The sequence below is a fragment of the Chiloscyllium plagiosum genome, chromosome 11 (assembly GCF_004010195.1).
Source record: "Chiloscyllium plagiosum isolate BGI_BamShark_2017 chromosome 11, ASM401019v2, whole genome shotgun sequence".
In the NCBI taxonomy this organism is placed as follows: domain Eukaryota; kingdom Metazoa; phylum Chordata; class Chondrichthyes; order Orectolobiformes; family Hemiscylliidae; genus Chiloscyllium; species Chiloscyllium plagiosum.
In genome coordinates, this window is record NC_057720.1 from 2,883,568 (window position 1) to 2,891,146 (window position 7,579).

A 7,579-nucleotide genomic window follows, 5' to 3' on the forward strand; every position below is an offset into this window, starting at 1 on the left:
CAGCGCTAACCGCTGAGCCACCGTGCCGCCCTGTGTAATTCAATACTTACAGGAGAGGTGTACGTGGACTGTTTCCAATGAGCATGTTCACTTGGTCAAAAGCAGCGTGTGAAATCAGACACTGACCCTTGTAGCTTATTATGTAGAACATAGAACATTACAGCGCAGCACAGGCCCTTTGGCCCTCGATGTTGTACCGACCTGTGGAACCAATCTGAAGCCCAGCTATCCTAGACAATTCCAATTTCATCCATATGTTTATCCAATGACCATTCAAATGCCCTTAAAGTTGGTGAGTCTACTCCTGTTGCAGGCAGTGCGGACCGCACCCCTGCTACTCTCTGAGTAAAGAACCTACCTCAGATATCTGTCCTCTAGCTATTACCCCTCAATTTAAAGCTATGTCTTCTTGTGCTAGCCATCAACATCCAAGGGAAAAGGCTCTCACTGTCCAACCTATCTAACCCTCTGATTATCATATATATCTCAACTAAGTCATCTGTCAACCTTCCTGTCCAACGAAAACAGCCTCCAGTCCCTCAGCCTTTCCCCATAAGACCTTCCCTCCATACCAGGAAACATCCTGGTAAATCTCCCCTGAACCCTTTCCAAAGCTTCCACATCCTTCCTATAATGCGATGACCAGAACTGTACGCACCAGTATCTTGTACAGCTGCAGCATGACCTCATGGCTCTGAAACTCAATCCTTCTACCAATAAAAACTAACACACAATATGCCTACTTAACAACCCTATCAATCTTGGTGGCAACTTTCAGGGATCTATGTACATGGACACCGAGATCTCTCAGTTCATCTACACTACCAAGAATCTTACCATTAGCCCAGTACTCTGCATTCCTGTTACTCCTTCCAAAGTGAATCACCTCACACTTTTCTGCAATAAACTCCATTTGTCACCTCTCAGCCCAGCTCTGCAGCTTATCTAAGGCCCTCTGTAACATACAACATCCTTCGTCACTATCAACAACTCTACCGATCTTAGTGTCATCCGCAAATTTACTAACCCTCCCTCTATGCCTTCATTCTGCCACCTCCAAAACGACATCGCATCATCGTCCGACACTTCCGTCACCTCCAAATGAACCCACCACCAAAGATATATTTACCTCCCTACCCCTATCAGCGTTCCAGAGAGACCATTCCCTCCACGACTCCCTCATCAGGTCTACACCCCCACCAGCCCACACCCCACTCCTGGCACCTTTCCCTACCACCGCAGTAAGTGCAAAACTTGTGCCCACACCTGCCCCCTCACCTCCATCCAAGGCCCCAAGGGATCCTTCCATATCCATCAGAAATTTACCTGTACCTCTATCAATGTCATCTACTGCATCTGTTGCACCTGGTGTGGTCTCATCTACATCGGGGAGACAGGATGCTTTCTTGTGGATCATTTCAGAGAATATCTCTGGGACACCCACACCCACCAACCCCACCGCCCCGTGGCTGAACACTTCAACTCCCCGTCCCACTCCGTCAAGGACATGCAGCTTCTGGGCCTTCTCCATCGCCAAACCATTACCACCCGATGCCTGGAGGAGGTACACCTGATATTCCACCTTAGGACCCTGCAACCAGATGAGATTAATGTGGATTTCAACAGCCTCCTCATTTCCCCTCCCCCCACATCATCCTAGTGCCCAAGCCTCCAACCTGGCAGTGTTCTCTGGACCTGTCCATCACTCCCCTCTCTGACCATCACTCTCCCCACCCCCACCCCCACCACCAACCTATAACCTTCTCCCTCACCTTCATCCACCTATCACTTTCTCAGCTACCTTCCCCCCCAACCCACCCCCATCCCATTTATCTCTCAGCCCACTGGCCGACAGGCCTCATTCCTGATGAAGGGCTTATGCCCGAAATGTCAATTCTCCTGCTGCTCGGATGCTGCCAGCAACTTACTCTCAACTTGATAAAGCTCCAGACCTGCAGTCCTCACTTTCTCCTATGCCCTCATCCAGGTCATTTATAAAAATGACAAACAGCAGTGGACCCAAAACAGATCCTTGCGGTCACCCCCTAGTAACTGAAATCCAGGATGAACATTTCCCATTAACCACCAACCTCTGTCTTCTTTCAGCTAGCCAATTTCTGATCCAAACCATGGACTCGCCCTCAATCCCATGCCTCCGTATTTTGTACAATAGCCTACCATGGGGACCCTTATCAAATGCCTTACTGAAATTCATAGACACCACATCAACCGCTTTACCCTCATCCACATGTTTGATCACCTTCTCAAAGAACTCAATAAGGTTTATGAGGCAGGATCTACTCTTCACAAAACCGTGTTGACTGTCCCTAATCAACTTATTCCTCTCCAGATGATTATAAATCCTTTCTCTTATAACCTTTTCCAACACGTTACCCACAACGAAAGTAAGGTTCATTGGTCCATAATTTCCAGGGTTGTTTCTACTCCCCTTCTTGAACAAGCGAAAAAAATTGCTATCCTCTAGTCTTCTGACACTATTCCTGTAGACAATGGCAACATAAAGATCAAAGCCAAAGGCTTGACAATCTCCTCCCTAGCTTCCTGAGAATCCTAGGATAAATCCCATCTGGCCCAGAGGACATATCTATTTTCACACTTTCCAGACTTGCTGGGACCTTCTTATGCACCTCAATGCTATCTAGTATAGCAGCCTGTATCTCAGTATTCTCCTCAACCATATTGCCATTTTCTAGAGTGAATACTGACGAAAAATATTCATTTAGCATTTCCCCTATTTCCTCTGACTTCACGCACGACTTCCCATACTGTCCTTGATTGACCCTAATCTTAGAACATAGAACAGTACAACACAGAACAGGCCCTTCAACCCTCGATGTTGCGCCGACCTGTGAACTAATTTACGCCCATCCCCCTACACTATCCCATCACCATCCATGTGCTTATCCAAGGATTGTTTTAATGCCCCTAATGTGGCTGAGTTAACTACATTGACAGACACGGCCATTCTGAGTGAAGAACCTGCCTCTGACATCTGTCTTAAATCTATTACCACTCAATTTGAAGCTATGTCCCCTCGTACAAGCAGATGTCATCATTCCTAGGAAAAAGATTCTCACTGTCCACCCTATTAAATTCCTTGATCATCTTGTATGTTTCTATTCAATCCCCTCTTAACCTCCTTCTCTCTAATGAGAACAAACCCAAGTCCCTCAGCCTTTCCTCACAAGACCTTCCCTCCAGACCAGGCAGCATCCTGGTAAATCTCCTCTGCACCTTTTCCAATGCTTCCACATCCTTCCTGTAATGGGACGACCAGAACTGTACACAATATTCCAAGTGAGACCGTAGTAGCGTTTTGTCCATTTGGAGCATGACATCATGGCTCCAGAACTCAATCCCTCTACCAATGAAACCTAACACACTGTATGTCTTCTCAACAGCACTATCCACCTGGGTGGCAACTTTTAGGGATCTATGTACATGGACACCAAGATTCTCTGCACATCCACACCACAAAGAATCTCTCCATTGACCCAGTACTCTGCCTTCCCATTATTCTTCCCAAAGTGAATCACCTCACATTTAGCTGCATTGAACTCCATTTGCCACCCTCTCAGCCCAATTCTGCAGTTTATCCAAGTCCCCCTGCAACCTGTAACATTCTTCCATACTGTCCACCACTCCACTGACTTTAGTGTCATCTGCAAATTTACTAACCCATCCACCTATGCCTGCGTCCAAGTCGTTAATAAAAATGACAAACATTAGTGGTCCCAAAACAGATCCTTGTGACACACCACTAGTAACCGGACTCCAGGCTGGATATTTTCCATCAACCACCACTCGCTGCCTTCTTTCAGAAAACCAGTTTCTGATCCAAATTGCTAAATCACCTTCAATCCCAATTCTCAACATTTTCTTCAAAGGTCTACCATGTGGAACATTATCAAATGCTTTACTAAAGTCCATGTATGCCACGTCAACTGCCCTACCCTCATTCACATGCTTGGTCACCTTCTCAAAAGGCTCAATGAGGTTTGTAAGACACGACCTGCCCTTGAAGAAACCATGTTGACTATCTCCAATCAAATTGTTGCTTGCTAGATGATTATAAACCCTATGTCTTACAATTCTTTCCAAAACTTTTCCTACAACATATGTAGAGCTTTATAAATACCTGGGTCATCTCTACTGCCCTTCTTGAACAAGGGCACAACATTTGCAATCCTCCAATCCTCTGGTACTAAACCTGTAGACAATGACAACTCAAAGATCAAAGCCAAAGGCTCCACCATCTCCTCCCTAGCTTCCCAGAAGATTCCCGGATAAATCCCATCCGGCTCAAGAGACTTATCTACTTTCACACCTTCTAGAATTGATAACACCTCCTCCTCACTAATCTCAATCCTTTCAAGTCTAATAGCCCATATCTCAGTTTTCTCCTCTACAATATTCTCCTTTTCCTGAGTGAAAACAGATGAGAAATATTTATTTAGCACCTCTCCGACAAGTGATACAACTTCTTTCGTAAACCACAGATCCCTTACCTTATCACTTCCTCCCTGCCTGACAGGGACATACCTATCAAAGACACGCAATATCTGTTCCTTAAACCAGCTCCACATTTTGATTGTTCCCATCCCCTGCATTTTGCTGCCCCATTCTATGCCTCCTAAGTCTTGCCTAATCACATTATAATTGACAGTCCCCATCTATAACTCCTGTGCTGTGGCATGTACCTGTCCCTTTCCATCGCTAAACTAAAAGTTACTCCAGTAATTCTTTTCTTCCTGATATACCTATAGCTTATTTGTGAATCTAATTCCTTGGCAAAATGATATTTCCATTTAACAAGTTTTAGCATATCTTCTAATTTTTTTTGTGTTAAATCTGGGAGAAATCCAATGCAAATTTCTGTTATAACAGCTGTGTCTGAAACAGTATAATCTTCTCATCGCAACATCATTCCAACTTCAATTCTGCCTGCGTGTCTTACTTTGTAAGAAGAACATCAACTCAAACGCTTCACAGATGTTAAATTTTACACTTTTATAAACTTGAATTCTACCTCTATTGTTGTGTTCTACTTTAACTTGAAAGGGTATACCATGAATCCTGCCCCACAGGCCGCCTCAAAATGAATAAAATCCCAGTGAGACCACCAAGATGTAAATTTACCAGGCTGACCGCCATTTGGGATACAGGAAATTCACACTAAGTTTTATCATTAACAGATAAATAACTATTTGTTAAATTAAGTTTAACAAAGGATGGAGAAAAGGAATGGTTTTTAATCTAATACTGTACAACTTAAACTACAGAGGAACCTCAATTATCCGGCATTTGATTGTCCGAATATCGGATTATTTGGCAAGATTAACTGAACGAAATACTGCCCACCCGTGTCCGTCAGATAACTAACACACACACACACACACACACACAATAAAGAAAACAAGGGGAGGGGACAGCCACATGGTATTATTGTTGAACTGTTAATCCAGAGACCCAGGTAGCTTTCTGGGGGCCAGGTTTCAAATCCTGCCCCAGCAGATGGTGGAATTTGAATTCAATAAGAGTCTAAAGATGACCATGAATCTATTTCCAATTGTCGGAAAAGCCCATCTGGTTTGCTAATTAGGGAAGGATATCTGCCAACCTTACCCAATCTGGCCGACATCTGGTTGATTCTTAACTAACCACTGGGCAATTTAGGACAGGCAATTGCCTAGCCAGCAATGCCCACATCCTGTGACTGAAGGGTTTTTGCCTGAAACGTCGATTTTTCCTGCTCCTCGGATGCTGCCTGACCTGCTGTGCTTTTCCACCACCACTCTCGACTCTGATCTTCAGCATCTGCAGTCCTCACTTTCACCTAAAGAATAAAACAAGACAGTTTTACTTTGAGTAAGAATGTGGTCAGGCAACACAAAATTCCATAGCTCAAAAACCTGGATTTTGAGGATACGTTTGTTGGGTGAATAGTTGATCAGGTGGAGTGAGGTCTCGTTAACGTTATTTATTTTAAGTCTCCTTGGTTTTCTGTCTATATCTCACAGAGAGAGAGATAGTGAGGGAGAGAGAGAGAGTGAAAGTGAGGGAGAGATGGATGCTTTCTGTCCTCAAATTCTGGAGGTTTCTCTCTCTGCTGCCTGACACTTTGAGCTTTTAACACTATGCAGCTGAACCAGTGCCAGGACTGTTGTCAGGCAAAATTTCCTTATTCACAAGTCTCTTGGTGCCTCTCAGTCTCGAATTCTCTCAAAAAAGCAACACTGAATTACACCGCCCAAAAAATGTAGCCTTTAATTTTCAAGTTGCAAAACTATCCTGATATTTCAGTTTGAGCAGTTCCTAAATTCCTTATCCATCTACAGTTCCAAAAGAGGAAAAATATGTAATCTCTTCCAAATGCCTGTAACTAAGAGAGGAATTGAGTAGTGACTCCTCGAGTAGGAAATGTGATGAAGAAGGTGGGAGCTAACATTTTGAAATTACGACTGTGGGTTCACATTGGGAGATAAAGTCAGTAATCTGTTTGTGTAGAGTTGGATCTCACTCTGTGCCATGATGCTGTGTTGGGGGTGGGGTCATTTCTAATGCATTTGCATCCAATGAATATTCAAAGAATCCCTGTATGGCTACAGTACAGAAACCATTTGGTCCATCATGTCTGTTCTGGTGCCTCACCTCTGCCTTCTCCTGTTCCTCTTCACTTCCTCCCTTTTCTGATCCCAATCCAATTCTCTGCTGAGTTTTTGGGTTGACCATGCCTCCATCACACTCTCAGGCAGTGCATGCCAAGTCCCAAGTACACACTTTGGTCAAAGTATTCCTCTTCCTGCCGCCACTGCATCTTTTGCCAATTACCTGAACCTTGTGCCCTCCTGTGTTGTTGATCCTTCTCCCAATGGGAAATATTTTTCTCTTCTCTTTTCTGAATAGATAAAATCTCCTCTCAACCTTCTTTTTTCTAAGGAGGACAGTGTGAATTATGCTGAACGGTCCTCATAACTGATGATCCTCATACTGGGAGCATTCCCTGAATCTTTCCTGCACCCTGCCCAATGCCTTCCCATTCTTCCTGAAATGGATTCCTCAGAAGGAAGATTCCAGATGAGCCCAAACCAAGGTTTAATACAAGGTCACCATAGGCTCCCTGCTCTTGTACTCTGTGCCCTATTTATAAAACCAGGATACTATCAACTTTATTAACCTCTTTGTCTATCTGTCCTGCCACCATCAATGATGTATGCACACACAGGTCCTACACTCCCTCTTTATCCCCTAGAATAATAGAATGTTATGTTTTATTGTGAACGGAATTGAATGCAAGAGTAGGGAGAGGGTTATGCTTCTTTTGTACACATGCTGGTGAGGCTACATCCAGAGTCCCGTGCACAGGACTGGTTCCCTTTCCTAAGGAAGGATGGACATGCATGGGACGCAGATCAGAGAAGGTTCAATATCCTGGGCTGGGTGAGGACATGTTGGCCAGGATAAGACAATAGACAATAGGTGCAGGAGTAGGCCATTCTGCCCTTCGAGCCTGCACCACCATTCAATATAATCATGGCTGATCATTCCTAATCAGTAT

General features: G+C 44.3%; 1 protein-coding gene across 3 annotated transcripts in view; it reads left to right on the forward strand.

Moving 5' to 3' along the window:
• LOC122554101 (collagen alpha-1(XXIV) chain) overlaps positions 1 to 7,579 on the forward strand; it is a 461,503-nt gene that overhangs the window by 353,151 nt on the left and 100,773 nt on the right. The gene's annotated exons all lie outside the window — the stretch shown is intronic.